Genomic DNA, 17,513 nt, shown 5'->3' on the forward strand with positions numbered 1-17,513 from the left:
TGTGGGTTCCTGAGTCAGAGAGAACTGTTATTTATAACACATGTCCAAATTATGCATCTTCTCTAAATTTGGCTTCTTCATTTTTAAAGTAGGGATTTAGTTGTTGATATGAAACTTAAATACTTTAGTACCATACACAAGGCCAAGTGCATAATTAGTGACCTGTAAGTAATAGCATAATATCACCATTATTAAGAATATCAGCAAAAAACAAACAAAAAGAATATCATCTACAACTTCATTGGATTCTCTCTACATAAAGAATCTGTAGAATTTATTACAGGAAAAAAAAAAAAAAGATTTCTTTCCTAGAAGGAATTGCTATGCTTTTCTTTCCCAAATACAGAAAGCAATATAACTTATGCTTATCTTTTTACTCTCATTGCCAAGCAGTTTTGTATCAAGTTGTAAGTCTAATTTTAGAAATTATATTTACCTTCACTCTTGCTATATTTACATTCTTTTTCTTTCCTTGGTCTTGCACTTTAAAAAAAAGTATTACCAATATACAAGTTTAATAGTGACTGATTTCTAGTGTTTTTTTTTTTAAGAATAAAACAATATAGTTGGATTCTGAACTTGATATCTGAGCATTATTTTACAACTGGTGGGCTAGTTTTTTTTTCCACCAGGAGTCTTTTATAGTAAGAAAGAACACATCCCAAGGGAAGAGAGAATTTAGATTCACAATTCTGGCCAAATGAAATAGGTCACACTGAACATATAAATCCAATTGGAAGAGTTTTTGAAAGTATTAGATAATCAGATTAAATAATTTAATAATTGTAATCAGAAAGCCTGTCACCTGAATGTAATAAAAGTTCAGTATCAAAATTTCTCTCAAAATAACTCACTACATTATTAAGTAAGAGGAAAAAAATCATATATCAATTGACTCAAAAAAATCTTTTGATCAGGTTCACCTATTTTTCACAAAAATCTTATTAGCAAACTAGAAATCAAATGAAATTTATTTTAACTGGTGAATGTTATTCATTTGAAAAATACAGCAGGTGTTATTCTTAATGCAGAAAGTTTAGATTCATTCCATTTATTTTTTAAATTTTTTTAAAGATTTATTTATCTATCTGAGAGAGAGAGAGAGAGCATGCACACAAGCAGGGGGGGTGGGGCGGTGCAGAGGGAGAGGGGCAGAGGGACACGGAGAAGCATGGTCCCTGCTGAACAGGGAGCCCAATGCGGGACTCGATCCCAGGACCCTGGGATCATGACCTGAGCTGAAAGCAGAGGCTTACCTGACTGAGCCACCCAGGCACCTGATTCATTCCATTTAACTTAGGAAAAAAAAAAAAGATACCCATGATATTGCTAAGGTTTAACTTAATATTGGAAGTATTGGCTAAAGTTATAGAGAATAAAAAGCTAAAATAAACGGTGTAAGGATTGAAAAGAAATGATAAAACTCTTATTTGAAGATGATTTCCCCATTAGGAATCACTGAACAATCTACTAATGTGAGTAGAAAATTTAGCAAAAAGCAGTAGCATTTCTTTAATACTTCCCAATTGGAAAATACAATTAAAAATTTGTCAATAGCACCAATAACAATAATAAAAATTAACCTATACTAGAATACACATGATCTCTATGGAGAAAATTTAAAACTTTAGTGAAGATAAAAGGATATAATCTTCATAGCAGAATGTATAAATTTGTCAAATCACTAACTTGCACACTTGAAACTAAAGTAACATTGTGTGTCAACTATACTCAAATTTAAAAAATAAATTTTTTTCAAATTATGCAATTAAAAAAATCAACAACTGGTTGTGTCTTTAGGTAGGCATTTTAAAAAGTGCATTGAGTTGTCAATTCAAAATTGAGTATAAGAGCTCTCTTCATATTATTTACAATTTTAGAGTTGCTAGTGAATGTATTAGATTTAATTTAAATATATTAATATTTAGTAAAGAAGCTCTTTTACTTAAAAATGAATATAATCTGATCATGTTTGAAACTTTTAATGATATTTGATGGAATGAATTAGTATAAGGACTTAGATTTCCTTCAAATTCAAGTATGAATTCAGTGAAGATACAGTTAAAATTCAAGTGTACTTTTGTTTTGAGGAATCTGGTAAATTTTCTCTAAGATTAACCTGGAAGCTAAAGGCCCATGAGTAGATTTAATTTTGGCTATGGCAGAGTGGATTCAGTAAAGAACCAACACTTCCACTGAAAACAACCGTGGAAGCTGAACAAAATATATTCAATAAACATCTGAAAAGTATTGGAAGAGTAGCAAACCGGCATGAGCTAAGGAGCTGTGATCCCTGAAAGGACTGAATACAAGGTGAACTCCGTATTCACCTAAACCTTCTTCTTCTTTGGGGCATTGTCCAACTCAGTGTTGGGCGTTAGAGCACAAGGATTGAGCAGCACAAGGACTGAGCAACAAGCTTACAGGACTAAAGAGAAAACCGTGGGCACTCTGGGTTGCCAAGGGGAATGGATCCTGACTGATAAAATCTCAGAGAGGACAGAACTGCCAAGAGATGTCCCAAATCTTCCTTTTAAGTCATGAGTCTGTCCCTAAAATTGGACTTACCCAGAGTTCAACTCGAAAACTCCCACCAGGAAAAGCAGCTAGGAAGCTAATGAGCTGAGGCGATAGATACATGGTGCTGGGAAGGGAGATTGCAGCTCAGGTCCTACAAGTGGATGCAGCCTTGGTAAATGTCCAGGTTTTTGACCCCAGACACCCAAGCTTTAAGAAGAAGTGCTACTGCTTGGAGTAAGAATAACATCCTAGAGTAAAAGCTTGGGAGTAAAGGCAATATGGAAATGGACCAGTCCATTGGAAGTCAAAAAAATCAAACCCTGGAGGAAAGATACACTGCATCACATTAGAAACTGATAACTTTTAAAGCCACATTCCAGAAGGTTATTTTGGCTTCCATGATTCTAACAAATCTAACAGAATTCTAGTCAATCCATCACAGTAACATACCTGAATATTTTTAATGTGATTCTTTGTAAACCTGCTGTAAACTCCATGAAGGTACTGATCACTGTTATCAATAATAAGGCAGACAGTACTATTACATGTTATCAATAAAACCTTGTTAAATAATTCTTTTAATTCATAGTACTCACATTGTCTGACATTTTTAGTCCTGGCTACTCCTTGAGACCTTGTCCCCTCTCTACTTGACCTTTCTTTTCTAGCTACACAAAGAATGCTCGTCTTAACTTACAAACTCAAATCTTCACCGACTCCTGCTTTGACTGATAAATTTCTTGACTTGTGTCATGTTATGAGCTGAAGTCAGACAAGACCAGTCTATGCCAGATTATGATGGTACAATCTTAGCAGGTATGAATAAGCATTACTTCTGTAACTAAGTTGAGTTCATTAACATATTTAAAGAGCTGGAGCAGTGTCTGGTGCATGTTAACTACTTTATTGAAAATTAATTTAGTCAAACGGACTCCAGATATTTCCAAATAAAAAGTAGAGGACATGTGCTACTCACTGCTAATGATTAATAGTTTTAATCAAATGAACTATGACAAAGGTAAACACAACATTTAACTTTAAAACGACAGTGGTGGCATATATAAAATAGGAATATTTTTTCTTTGTGGAAAGCATTTTAAAAATTCATGCTCTGTAGTTTAGTACATAGAATCTCATCTTTTGCCCTTATTAAGTGCCAAGAGATAAGCTTATAAACCCACATCTGTAATTCCTCACTATTGTAGTGCATGTATTGCTTGAATCTCCGTAAGAGACATCTAACTAGCTGAAATGATTCTCATTAATTATAGATTAGAAGTTAATTATTTCCCAGAAAGAAAGCATATGTTAGATGTACAATGTATAAAAATGAAAATGTATAATAATATATAGAAAATCTGAATAGAAAAGGGAAAATGAAGTATGCTGTCCTCAACATGAACCTCAGCAATTCTTTATAATAAGTAAATATCCACTATCAGTGGCTAAATGTGTACATAAGAAGTGAAAGCAATTCTATTATTCCCTTTTTCTAAAAACAAATAGTAAGAACGTAGTTATAAGTTCTCTGTTCTACACTGATAATACATTTTCGCACAATAAACTTGCTTGGGATAAAATATTTTTATTTTTTTATTTTTTTAACTTTTATTTTTTGGTTAAAGATTTTATTTATTTATTTGACAGAGAGAGACACAGCGAGAGAGGGAACACAAGCAGGGGGAGCGGGAGAGGGAGAAGCAGGCTCTTCGCGGAGCTTCGATGAAGCTTCCATCCCAGGACCCTGGGACCATGACCTGAGCTGAAGGCAGACGCTTAATGACTGAGCCACCCAGGTTCCCCAGAATAAAATACTTTTAGATAAAATATTAGTGATATGTTATCTAAGAACTTACAATTGTTTTCCATTTAGCTTTCTTCTTATGGCAAATTAACTTGTATATTCCTTGAAAAGATTAAAATGTACCAAGGAAAAAGTTTCAATATATAAGATACAAATACACATCTGAACATTTTCTTTGTTGTATAATAAATGGACTACAAAGCTCTAAACTATTCTGAGTTTATGGGCTTTGGGAGAAATAATGACCTCCATTAGAGTTTGTAATACATTCTGGGCGATATCATAAAAAATGTGTCAGCAGAGTAATTTCTCCCTCAAAATGATCACCTTCAGTGAGAAATAAATTGCTTGCATATATTCATAAAAGAATCTCTGTGGAATATTTCTAATTCATAGGCATATATCTTTTTGAAATTTTATAGAAAATAAATAGGTCACTATAAATAACAAGATTTCAGTTAGTACATAAAAGAATATCTCTTTTTTGGAAAGTGTGCTGGTGTAGAAATATAAAAGTACTTATTAGTTACCTATCAGTCTTAAGTCTATCAACTTATCTGCAGCCACTCCTTAAATGTTTATAAATTCAATTATTTGAACACACATGTTAGGTGGTCTTTCCACAATCTCTTGTTCTTCTTCTTTTTTTTTTTTTTAAGATTTTATTTATTTATTTGAGAGAGAGAGACTGAGAGAGAGAACACTTGAGAGGGGGGAGGGTCGGGAGGGTCAGAGGGAGAAGCAGACTCCCTGCCGAGCAGGGAGCCCGATGCAGGACTCGATCCAGAGACTCCAGGATCATGACCTGAGCCGAAGGCAGTCGCTTAACCAACTGAGCCACCCAGGTGCCCACGATCTCTTGTTCTTCTATAACAGGTATTATATTTTCATATAGTCCCATTTCTTCTCATTCAGGATAAATGGTCCTTTTTACTATAATAGAAGATATAAATATATTTCCTACCACTAATAATAACAACAAATAGTGGAAGGATTATTGTCTCTTCTTAAATAGCCTTTTAATTGTCCCTGAGTACAAATAATACTATTAAATGGTATTTCAAGAAAAATATATTACTTGTACATTCAGAACATAATGGCTTGTAAAATTGAGCTATTTTCTAATATTAATATTTCTATTGATTTCAGCACAATCACCACTCATTGCAAATATTACAAACTGACTGAGAATACACCTGTTACATAATTTACTGGGGAATTTGTAATAGTAAACAAGATAGAAATACCAAAGATGAATCCCTAGATAAGTTCTGAAACTTAAACATTATTAAGTCATCCTTTGCATTAGGAACTCTCAGCTTCTGAACTTTCAAACATTACATCCCATTGACTTGAGCACTATCTGCCCTGTATTATTATTACATTTATAGTATATGTAGATAGATGATACATACTTTAGATAAATATATGTAGATATATAATACACGATATTTATTATATATATATTTGTGCCTTTATATACTTATATATACATATATATTGATATATACATATAGATCTATGTATATATACATATGTATATTATATATACATGTTATGTGTTTATACATAAAATATATGACAAAAGAAACATTCTGTCTATATAATGTATATCTATTTTTATCTTCTAGGATGTAACATCTTTATAGACAGGGTCTTGTACTTCCTTTGGCTGCTAACACAGCAATTTTCACAAAGTTTTAGCAAATGTTTTCTATCAATGATTAAATCAATATTTCATCTTATATTTCTGTTCCTCAAAGATCAAATAAGTAATAATTATAACTAATATTTATGGGGTGGTTTCTGTGTGGCAGCCATTCTTCAGTCTGTACAAACCCCTTAGGAACCATAGAATGAAAATGTTAATAAACATTTTCACATAAACTTATGTGAATTATCAGCTTTGGAGGATGACCTAATCAAATTTAAACTAATTTAATTTTATTTTCACTTAGATGATTTAGATAGAAATGTTTAGTAAAATAGTCAAAGGAATAATACATGAATTATAAAAAATGAAACGGTTATTATGGAAAAGAATCACAAGTGGGAAATAATTAAATCCACTTTTACCCAAAGCTTACCTTGGGAATAAAGTCAACAAAGTTTAAGCAAGTAGAGATAAAGTTGTTTCTAATATTTGTGGTGTTGACAACTGACTAACTAGGGACTCCCCTGGATTTGTACTATGAAGCCAATTCAGCATCATCGTAAGATAAATGCAGCATTTTGTTAAATCCACTTAGAGTCACATGTCCTGCTTCCACTTTCTTTCCATTTCACAAACCATGTAACTATCAAAGGAGTGTCTCTAGCACCTTATGTTGTAGAAACAGCTGCTTTCTTGAAAATAGGTTACTTTTGGGCGCCTGGGTGGCTCAGATGGTTAAGCGTCTGCCTTTGGCTCAGGTCATGATCCCAGGGTCCTGGGATCGAGTCCCACATCGGGCTCCCTGCTCCTTGGGAGCCTGTTTCTCCCTCTGCTTCTCTGTCACTCTCTCTCTCTGTCTCTCATGAATAAATACATAAAATCTTTAAAAAAAAAAAGAAAATAGGTTACTTTTATTTATTTTGCTTTTGAAAACAAGGAAGTCCACAAATTAATGTATTTAGATTTTTTTCAGAAATAATTTATATCACTCACATCATGTAATCTAATTTTAATTTTGTTTCATTTTCATTTAGGGAAAAATAGTATATAATCTACCCATGATTTTTCTGTCAGTTTCATGTAGAATGATTTCATAAGACTATCCTTCTCTTAATTTTGTGATGTAAGTTATCTGAATTTAAATCCAATGAAAATCAATACCTTATTAGATTCTAAGAAGCAAATTGATGTGTCTTTTAAAAGCTTTATTTTGGAGCAGATGGGAGTGCCAAAGCAGAAGCTGAGGACGCACTTTAAAAAAAGCAAACACAAAAACATGGTGCTGAAGCTTTTAGACATTTAGAATGAAAAGAGAGACTCCTCCTCTTGCACTTGTCAGGAGAACAATGATGTTCTCAATAAAGAGAGTACTTTTCCTTTAAAAGTAAAAATGGATGGGAATAAAGGGAAAATATATCTCCAATGCCATCCTTGTGAATGACAATGAGAGTTGCTTTTACTAGGGACATGCCCCAGTGGCGTGTATATTCATTTTAAAGCTGTGGCTTTTATTTTGAATGTGATTATTTCCCTCTGTGGCTGTAAATTAAGGGCAGCTACTATTAAATTTACTTATTTTCTAAGGGCAGCTGGGGAGGATTTTCCTCTCAAAAAGGATGATTACAAAGGAAGGACTTCTAAACAAAGATCATGCTCCCTTGTTTATGTTCATTTATATATTCAAGATTGAAAAATTGAGCCATGCAATGTAAACAGAAATTTGGTTAAAGAAAATCAAGGCCAAATTATCTACAGTACCATGACAAAACTGTTACTAGAAAATCTGAGTATTTTCTTCATGGAGATATATTTTGTGCAATGAGCTACAATGATTATTTATCATTCCCCATCTACTGATTTGGAAAACAAATGATAGGATCTGTCACAGTAGTAACTACCATCTAACAAATGATCATGACTTTCAGCACATTATTTTTTCAGCATTTATGTTACAGAAGCCTTGGAGAGATTAATCAAAATGACCCCAAATAATATTCATACTGATCTTGAAGCAATGAGGACTTCTTTGTACCTATATTATAAAATTGAGAAAACATATATATGATGCTTTGGAATCTATAGCCTGCAGTGGTACAGTTATACAAAGATACAAACCAAATTAACAGTGATTTTGCCAACAGCTGCAAGCATCACTGTTGATTTTGTTCATAAAATTATGTTTAATTGGGACGCCTGGGTGGCTCAGTCGGTTAAGCATCTGCCTTCAGCTCAGGTCATGACCGAGTCCTATACCCAACTCCTTGCTCAGTGGGGAGCCTGCTTCTCCCTTTGCCTGCTGTTCCCCCTGCTTGTGCTCTCGCTCTCTCTCTCTGACAAATAAATAAACAAATCTTTAAAAAATAATTATGTTTAATTGAACTTAATTGTATTGGGAGTGACAAAAGTTTGAGAAGTGACTACCTTCATGAATTCTATTCAAAACACCTAAATTTTTTCTGCCCCAGCCCACATCAAATAAAATAAGTTTCTTTCATGTCAAGTTAAATAATTAACCAATGCTTTTTTTAACAATGCATGAAAACCTAAGGATAGAAGTTATGCTAACTGTATTAGAAGATATCTAAGTGTGTTGTACACTTAAATGTAAACTATATCAAGATTTTTTTTTAAGATTTTATTTATTTATTCGACAGAGAGAGAGACAGCAAGAGAGGGGACACAAGCAGGGAGAATGGGAGAGGGAGAACCAGACTCCCTGCTGAGCGAGGAGCCCAACGTGGGACCCGATCCCAGGACCCTGGGATCATGACCCCAGCCGAAGGCAGACGCTTAACGACTGAGTCACCCAGGCGCCCAAGATTATTTTTTTTTTTGCATTTAATAGAAAGTAGTAAATTGAACAATTTACAGTTCAGATTGAAATGCATAAGAGAACCTCCTTGGATACCAAAAGAGTGGATGAGTGTAAAAATAATAATAATGATGATAATAAACTATAGAGACAATTTTTTTATAGTAAGAGTAAAGAAAATAGAAAAAATGTTGAGCGGAGGGGACAAAAATTTGCCTTTCTCCTCGGAGAAGGTAATGCACAGCGTGGCATATGTATCAGTTTCCCAAGCAATCCAAAAAGTGAGCCACCACTTTCCACAAGGAGGATCTGAAGATACACTAGTCAAACAGACAAACTGAAAGTAAGGTCCACCCAATGAGACTAGAGGACTTCTGGAAAGCACACCACCACTCCTCAGTACCCCCTCAGCTCCTGTCCTGATAAGATTGGAGTCTCTTCACCCTCAGCCACTATAATGGAGATGAAATGTATTTGAATAACTGACACCTGCTAGCCTGAAACACCAACTTCCTGTATTACTATTTTTAATTTTTAAAGTGTAGTTAGGAAGGTATCTCAATCAGAATTCCAGGCTCCAAGAACATGCCTTCGAAACTCTCACTCTGGTAGGTTATGCAGATGTTTAAAAACATTACTGCCACTTACCAAGATCATTTCTTTGAGGATTCTATTCCAGGTCATTTCTCTGAGGATTCTATTCCAAGTCACTTTGAAGCTACACCCTCGCCACCCTACTTCCAAGACAAATTGGCGAGGACATGCTTGTAGCAAAACTCCTCGTAAAGGCAAGAACATCTACCAAAACTTTTTAAGCTACCTCTTGAAAGGAGCTTTTGTCCAAACTTTTTCAGTCAGAAAGTCTATCTAGTCAATTTCAGAAGGAAGTCCATTCAATTTCATGTACAAAAGTTTTAACAGTCTTATCACCTCCCTCATTCTTTGGATATCAATGACTCAGAAATATTTCCAAAACTCATCCTTCAAAGGATGACTCTTGGCCATTACTTAGCAACATCGAGTGAATTAGCTTTTCCTGCCCAAAGGTAGACAATGGCTTTTCAACACACCCACAAGATCATATAGGGAAAATATCTCTTATTGTTATACCCAAGACCCTTTTTACCCTCTGTTTAATTGTGCAGATGGATTCTCTATATGAATAGAGATATTTATCTGTGAATTACCAGAAAGAAAAATCGTATCTCTGTATTTTGTATAAAAAGATATTTTCAAATACTTTTAGATTTTAGTTGTTGGGTGTTAATTCAGTTGAGTAATATAGTATTGTACAGTGTAAAAAAGTTATCAACATTTTACCTACTTTAATAAAACAATTTTAGTAGCAACATAATAATTTTTGAGTAGACATAAAAAATAAAAATGTATTCATGTCACCCTAACATACCAGCATTGACTTTCTAAAATACTCCTTACCAATCCTTGTCTATATGAATAAATAATTTTACATAGTGGTCATCATTATTTAAATGTAATCTCAATTGTATTTTAACAAATTATATTATCATTTAGATGCAATCTCAATTGTATTTTAATAAATATATTATCATTTTAAATCTAAGAACATTTGAAAGAACCTTAAAACAACACTAATAACTAAAGTTAAATGAACCTAAATTTTCTTAAAAGTTTTTAATTTCTGTAACATTAACACCAATGTCATAAACTAATTTAAAATCAACATCATAGGGGTGTCTGGGTGGTTCGTTGGTTAATCGACCGCCTTCAGCTCAGGTCATGATCCCAGGGTCCTGGGATGGAGCTCTGCATCCGGCTCCCTGCTCAGTGGGGAGCCTGCTTCTCCCTCTCCTCCCCACTCCTGCTCTCTTTCTCTCAAATAAATAAAAAAATAAAATCTTTAAAAATAATAATAAAATAAAACTAGCATCATAGTTAAACAAACAAAACAAAAGCTTAGACAGTTGTACTGGTAACAGTTTTTCTTGGCATCTCTTAACTAGCTCAGTTTACTTATATCTGTGTTTTTCTGTATAACTGTTTCAAGATTTCTTTTCCTTTAGTACCTGCGGTTCTTGGTCACACCACTCCGAAGAACGAAGAGGTAGACCAGAAGAATGATGGACAGCAAAGCAAAGTTTATTGGGTGATAATAGTACAAAGCTCCTGAAGAGGGAGGGGACACGAGAGGCTTGCTGTTGAGTTTCTACGCTTAAGGGTTTGTATGAGAACAAGGGCAGGCTGTTTTAATCTGATTAACCCTCCCTGCTCCTGTCATCCAATCAGGTTTTTGTCCACGTGCTCACCTACCTATCAGGTAGTTGTCTACGTGGGAAAGAGTGGAGGGCTCCTTCCGGGGTCCTGCAGAGTAACAGGATGGGGTCTAAAGGTAGTTTCCTCTTAGGATAGGGCCCTTGCCTCTGCGTGCCTTTCTTCCAACTATCCTCCATTACAACCATATTATAATCAATATTTCTTATTAACATTTAAATTGGAAATTTTTTTCCAGATTGCTAATGGCTATGTATGCTAGTTTTTTCCTCTCATTGGAATTTGGCATTCTTTTAAATACTCTTCCTATTTGTATCGTCAAATCAAAATATCAGATATCTTTTTAAAAACTTTGGTTTTAGGGGCACCTGGCTGGCTCAGATGGTTAAGCGTCTGCCTTTGGCTCCAGTCGTGATCGCAAGGTCCTGGGATTGAGCCCCAGGTCGAGGTCCCTGCTCAGCGGAGAGTCTGCTTCTCCCTCTCTCTCTGCCTCATCTCGCTGAGTCTGCTTCTCCCTCTCAAATGAATAAATAAAAATTTAAAAAACAAAGAAACAAAAAAACTTTGGTTTTATCCTCTCTTCGTCTCTTTCTGCTTCGATCACCTCCCTCTCTTATTCAAACCCACACAGTCATACACCAAAAACAACAACAAAACAAAAGGAACCATCCATTTGGCAGGACGAGGAGGAGAGATCGTGTGGCCCTGGGTTACTGTGCTGATTTATGACCTAGTGATGCACGGGAGCTGTTTTTCCTGGATCACTAATCTCATGGTTCAGTGGCAATTCCACAGGGATCAATGAGCAAGAATGAAAGAAAATAAAATGAAAATATTCTTGTCATAAGACCATTTTGAACAATTTTTGTTCAAACTATTATGAACAATATTTGAAAACCTTGCTAACTTTTTAAAGAATGTTCTTTGCTGTTCACAAACTGTAAAACTATCCATGCCATTTGTTATTATAAAATTACTGTGGCATTACAGAAAGATTTTTATCAGTGTCTGTGGAAATCAAATCAGTAAAGATGGCCAAATAAGCCTCTATAGAATATGTTATAGAGAAGCAGCTGGAAAAAGTCTGCCTTGTATGCCCATGTGCATATATATATATATAGAGAGAGAGAGAGAGAGAGAGATACTTATCTCATTCCAGAGATTTAAGAGGGTTCATAAAATTACATGAAATGAAGCAAGATAAAAATGCATATAAAGCAGGAAAATTAGGTTAAACAGAAAATAAAAGTACAAAAGATAAATAGAGCTAGTAGTAAAGATACCATAAATACCATGTTTATGAAGATTTTCATGGCAGAGAAGTATTCCTCTGTTTCCCCAAAGACATTTTTAACCCTCTTCTGTTCTCTGTATTCCTTGCCTTTCCTTCCACTAAGGGTTGCCAATGATTTAATTCTGGTCAATGAAATTAAGCAGAAATATTTTGAATGATTAATAGGAAAGAATTTTTACTTTTTGGTAATTGTGAAATAATTTTATATTATTCCCTGAAAAAGACCCTCTCCCTTGCTTTATGCCTTTGAATATGAAACGAGAAAGTGATGTTTGGGGCTCTTGCAGTCATTTTGTGGCCATGAAAACAACAATGATATCAGCCTTGCGCCTTGAAATCATAAAACTGTCGCAAAACTACCAACAACTATGCGCCACAGACATCTTATTATGGGAGAAAAATGCACTTCTGTTTTTGTAAGCCACACTTAATCTAGTTTTTGATTACTTGCTGCTGACCACACTTTAACTTAGGCAAGCTATATTCTGACTAAAGCTGTACTGCATATTTAATTTTAAGTTTTTACCATTCAACATGAAGAAGCAAACATGACCAGTTCTGATACACATTGCTAATAAAGCGTAAATAATGTTCCTCAGAGATCTTATTAGTGAATGTATTATGTGATGTAGTGAGCAAAACCATTCCCAAGCACAACACTAAAGGAGAAATCCAGGCACCTTTACAAAAGATTTGATTGTTCATTTTTGTTGCTGTTGTTGTCAAGGTTAATACCTAGAGATTATAAAGGAAAGCACAATTTATTACTTTCTCCGCCATCACCCAAGACAGTTTATCATTCCAGCATACATGCTTTTAGAACACCAAAGTTATCAATTCATGACTTGTGCTGGCAGAGTTCATTGTTATATCAGTGTTGAGGAGGGGAGTCAAGATTTTAGCTGTAGACATTAAAGACTGGCCCTACACAAAAGTTATTCTTACCATACAAGAAAGCAAATGATTCTTTTTTTCTTTTATTTTTACTGTGTTCTAAAAATGCAGAGAAATTTAAAAGAGTGGCCTCTCATGTCTCACACATCATGATTGCCAATACAGCAGAAAATTAGCCATTTATCTTTACAAGTAACTGGTTTGCATAAAATATACTAATCAAGAAGAAATTATTTATCAATCCAAAAAAACAAGATTGTGCTTGCGTAAAGATGTTTCTTTTAGTTAATATCTAAAAGTCAAAGGGGGAGAAGCAGATTGAGGAAGTACCTATCCTTGGATCTTTTGATAGATAACTTATACCAAAAAAAAAAAAAATGAAGAAGATACAGAACTTATTTATAGACCTTTCCCTGGAATTATCTATTCCCTCTTGAGGAATGAATAATTTCAATATTGACCAAAGAAATGGCCTTTTCTTATGAAGGCAGGTGAAAGAAGTAGTGTTGAAAATAGAAATATCCTTTAAAATCATTCTTCTAATTAACAATTGGAAAAAACAAGAGACTAACATAGATTCCAGAATGTTAAAACTACAGAGGACCAGAGAAACCAGCTAGTGCATTCTCAATATATTTTAGACAAAGAAAGAGAGGTTTGCATAAATCTCCTACAGCTGATGTCAGAAAACAAATTATGGTAATTTGAGTTCACCCTTTTTACAGACACGGATATGTGTAACTTTAAGACTGAAAGGACATTTTTATCAGCCAACAAAATTGATTGAAAGTATCTAAAACTCTTAATATAATTTTGTTTATATAATTCAATCTGAATTAGATTGTTGACATCAACAAAAGATTAATCAGGATTCTTTTACTTTGTCAACAGTTGGGAAAAGCCAAAGCTAACTGATACTATTTTAAGACTGTTGCTGCTTTCTTCCTTTTAAGGAACTGTCCTTGACAAAAGTTTACTTGATATTGAAAGCATTATTTCTAAGGCAATTAACTTCTTACATCTGGGATGCTTTAAGTAAAAATTAAAGGATCACTAGATGGAATGTTAATTCTATGAAAGAACTAATGCTTGAAACAAAGATATGTGCTGCCAGATTGGAATTAAAAGAGAGTAGATGATATACACAGTATTAAGAGATGTAGGGGGTGAGTTTGAATACAGTTTCTTTATGACTGTAAAGTTGCTTAACAAGATTTGATATTCTTCCTTTAGTCCAGGAAGCTTTCTTGTTTTTGTTTTGTTTTGTTTTGTTTTTTAAGATTTTATTTATTTATTTGAGAGAGTGAGAGAGGGAGAGAGAGTAAGAGTTGGGGGTGGAGGGCGGAAGGAGAATGACAAGCAGACTCCCCACTGAGCAAGGAGCCCTACCTAGGGCTTCATCCCAGGACCCTGAGATCATGACCTGAGTGGAAATTAAATGCTTAACCAACTGAGCCACCCAGGCGCTCCAGGATGCTTTATTTGAAGAGCAGAGATTCAAGGTTTATTTTTTGTTGTTGCTGTTTGCTTGGTTCAGCATTACTCCTTCCACCTTACTTATTTTATTATTTACTTGTGGACTCAATTGAATTTGAATAACTAGCCTTTTTTTCCTTGAGTTTTTGCTCCCTCATAAACTCAGTCAAAAGATTCTTCTCTAAAGTATTATAGCTGTCTGCTGAATCAACTATAAACCCTAATTCTGTACTTCCTGTATGTCTTTAGTGCCCAGAACTATGTTTTATCCCTCTTTCTAATAAATATCCTGGTTTTATACATATAAATAAGAATTTATACAACATATCTGGGCATCTGGGTTACTTAGTTGGTTAAGTGTCTGCCTTTGGCTCAGGTCATGATCCCAGGGTCCTGGGATCCAGTCCTGTGTGGAGCTCCCTGCTCAGCGGGGAGCCTGCTCCCTCTCCCCCTGCTGCTCCCCCTGCTTGTGCTCTCTCTTTCTGTCAAACAAAATCTTAAAAAAAAAAAAAAAAAAAGAATTTATGCACTATACCACCTAGAAAAAGTCAACAATCCCACAGTCTATTTCCTCTCTCTGTTTTGCATCTTTACGAAAGAGGACTTGAACTACCTCCATTTTGACCTTCTGACTGATTAAGTTATTATCCTTTCTAGCTTATCTTTTAGCTCGGACAAAAGACTTGGTGGGCAAAGCACCCAGTGATGGGAACTGAAACCACCCCCTCCAGCAATAACTGCCCTGACGCCAGCCAGACCCTGCATGATTGACCCCAAGACAATGATCAACCTGACCTTTACTGCCCAAGTGCATGTACCCACTGACTTTTGTTGCACATTTTCCTTATATATAAACTTAGAAGTATTTTCAGCACTTTGGACACAGCCTTTGGAACACTAGTCCACTGTCTTCCCTGTATTGGTCTCACTGAAATAAATTATTTTCTTCTTTCACCACCACTGTCTTCTTGCCTTTGGATTTTGTCAGCAGCGAATGGCTGAATCTCATCTGCTTGGGATCCCTGGAGCCAGGCACTCTTAGACCATGTGCCCTGGTGACATTTATACTTTTTCCCACTTCACTCAATTCTTAATTAATTCAGATCTTGCCTATATTAGCCAAACAAACTTTTTCTTAAACCCATTTCCACCATAAAAATATCTTGTATTCCTTAAATTTTCATGCCAACTTGCTTTAGTCTCAAAAAAAAAAAAAAAAGAAAAGAAAAGGAAATACTTCCTTCAATTCCCATTTCCTACTCATTCTTTCCAACAATACACTAATAAAATGGCATTGCCTGAAATTAAGAAGTTACAGATATCCAGGGTCTTTGGTTTCTTCCTTATGACGTTTTGAAATGTTAATCACCTCTTCTTTCTTTATCACTTGAGTGATTTTCTGATTATCATTTATCTCTATTGTCTTTCAAGTTCACTAACACTTCTCTTCCTTGTCAGCATCTCATTGAATATTTATTGAGTTCCTTCTCCATTCTAGACCCAGGGCTCCTCTGTTCACAGACATCCCGTTCGTTCTTAGCTCTTTTCCTTTTTAAAATTCCCTATTTCCTTCATTCCTTCAAATAGCATCTCCATGAGAATTATTTCTGCATTCATATGGAGAGCCTCAATTGGTTTATGGGTTTTTTCCTTAGACAGTTTATTCTGTAAACTCACCTGCCCATAATTGAATCTCTGACCACTGATTATGCTCCCTATCATATGGTATAGAGCAGCCCCAGGGAAATCTGCACCCAGGCAGACCCGGACACATCCCTGGCTTTGCTACGGAAAAGCTATGGGATATTGGACAAGATTCTTACCTGTGAAATTTTGGATAAGTTTCTTACCTTTTCTAAGATTTATTTTCCCCAGTAGTCTGAGGGGCATAATAGTGGCACTACTTCAAGGTTGTCTTAAAGACTAAAAGAAGGAGAGTTCAGAGGGGTAGGAAATGAATCAAGAAGTACAGTGGAATAAAAGCAAAATTAGCAGAATGCCCCAAGATATGGATGGATGGTTCGCAAAGACAAAGGTGAGATGAAGGCTTTGGAAAAACAGTTACATCTGACAAAGGATTTGGCAACCTTTGAAAGTTTTTGTTTGATCTGTATTTGGTAGAATTATGTTCGCCACTTGCTTGAAATCTTTATTTTGGTCCATAGCCCAGCCACATATTTTATTCATCTCTCTTAACACGCTAATTTGAGTTCTTAAACAAAAGATGAAATTAGATTCACGCTTATATCTCTTTGCTTATATATATACAAAACCATTATTTCATGTGGAAAGCATGGTGATACTTTAGATGCATAGATAACATTTGTGCCATAGATGTTTTGTAATACTGTTTTTTGTGTTTGCATATTTTAATCTAACTTGTTCTTTCTCATCCCTATAAAACTGAAAACTTTTTTGACCAACAAGTTTAGAAAAAGTAAATGAATTAATTTATTGAATTAAATATGCCATTCTGATGAGGGAGCAGAAGGCTAGCTGAAGACAAAGCGTAAGCTGACATCCTGCAACCTCCCCCCGCCCCCACTCCAGGGTGGAACAGGTGTGACTTTCTTCCAGGAATCTCCCAACTATCTTAATGTTAATACCTTGCTAGAGGGGAAAACAACCTTAACTTGACAATGGCAAGGCCTCCAGTATCTTGTAGGTCGGTCTTTAGCAAGGATTATGAAAATCCTTTTGAAACCTCCCTTTTCCTTTCTTCCCCCAACCCCATAGTATATAATCAGCCATTCCTCACAACCCCGGTGCAGCTGCTCTTTCTGCCCACGGGTCCTGTCCCCACGCTTAA

The sequence above is a fragment of the Mirounga angustirostris genome, unplaced genomic scaffold (assembly GCF_029215605.1).
Source record: "Mirounga angustirostris isolate CCGP_5_RB_7025 unplaced genomic scaffold, mMirAng1.0.hap1 SCAF_2, whole genome shotgun sequence".
Taxonomy (NCBI): Eukaryota; Metazoa; Chordata; class Mammalia; order Carnivora; family Phocidae; genus Mirounga; species Mirounga angustirostris.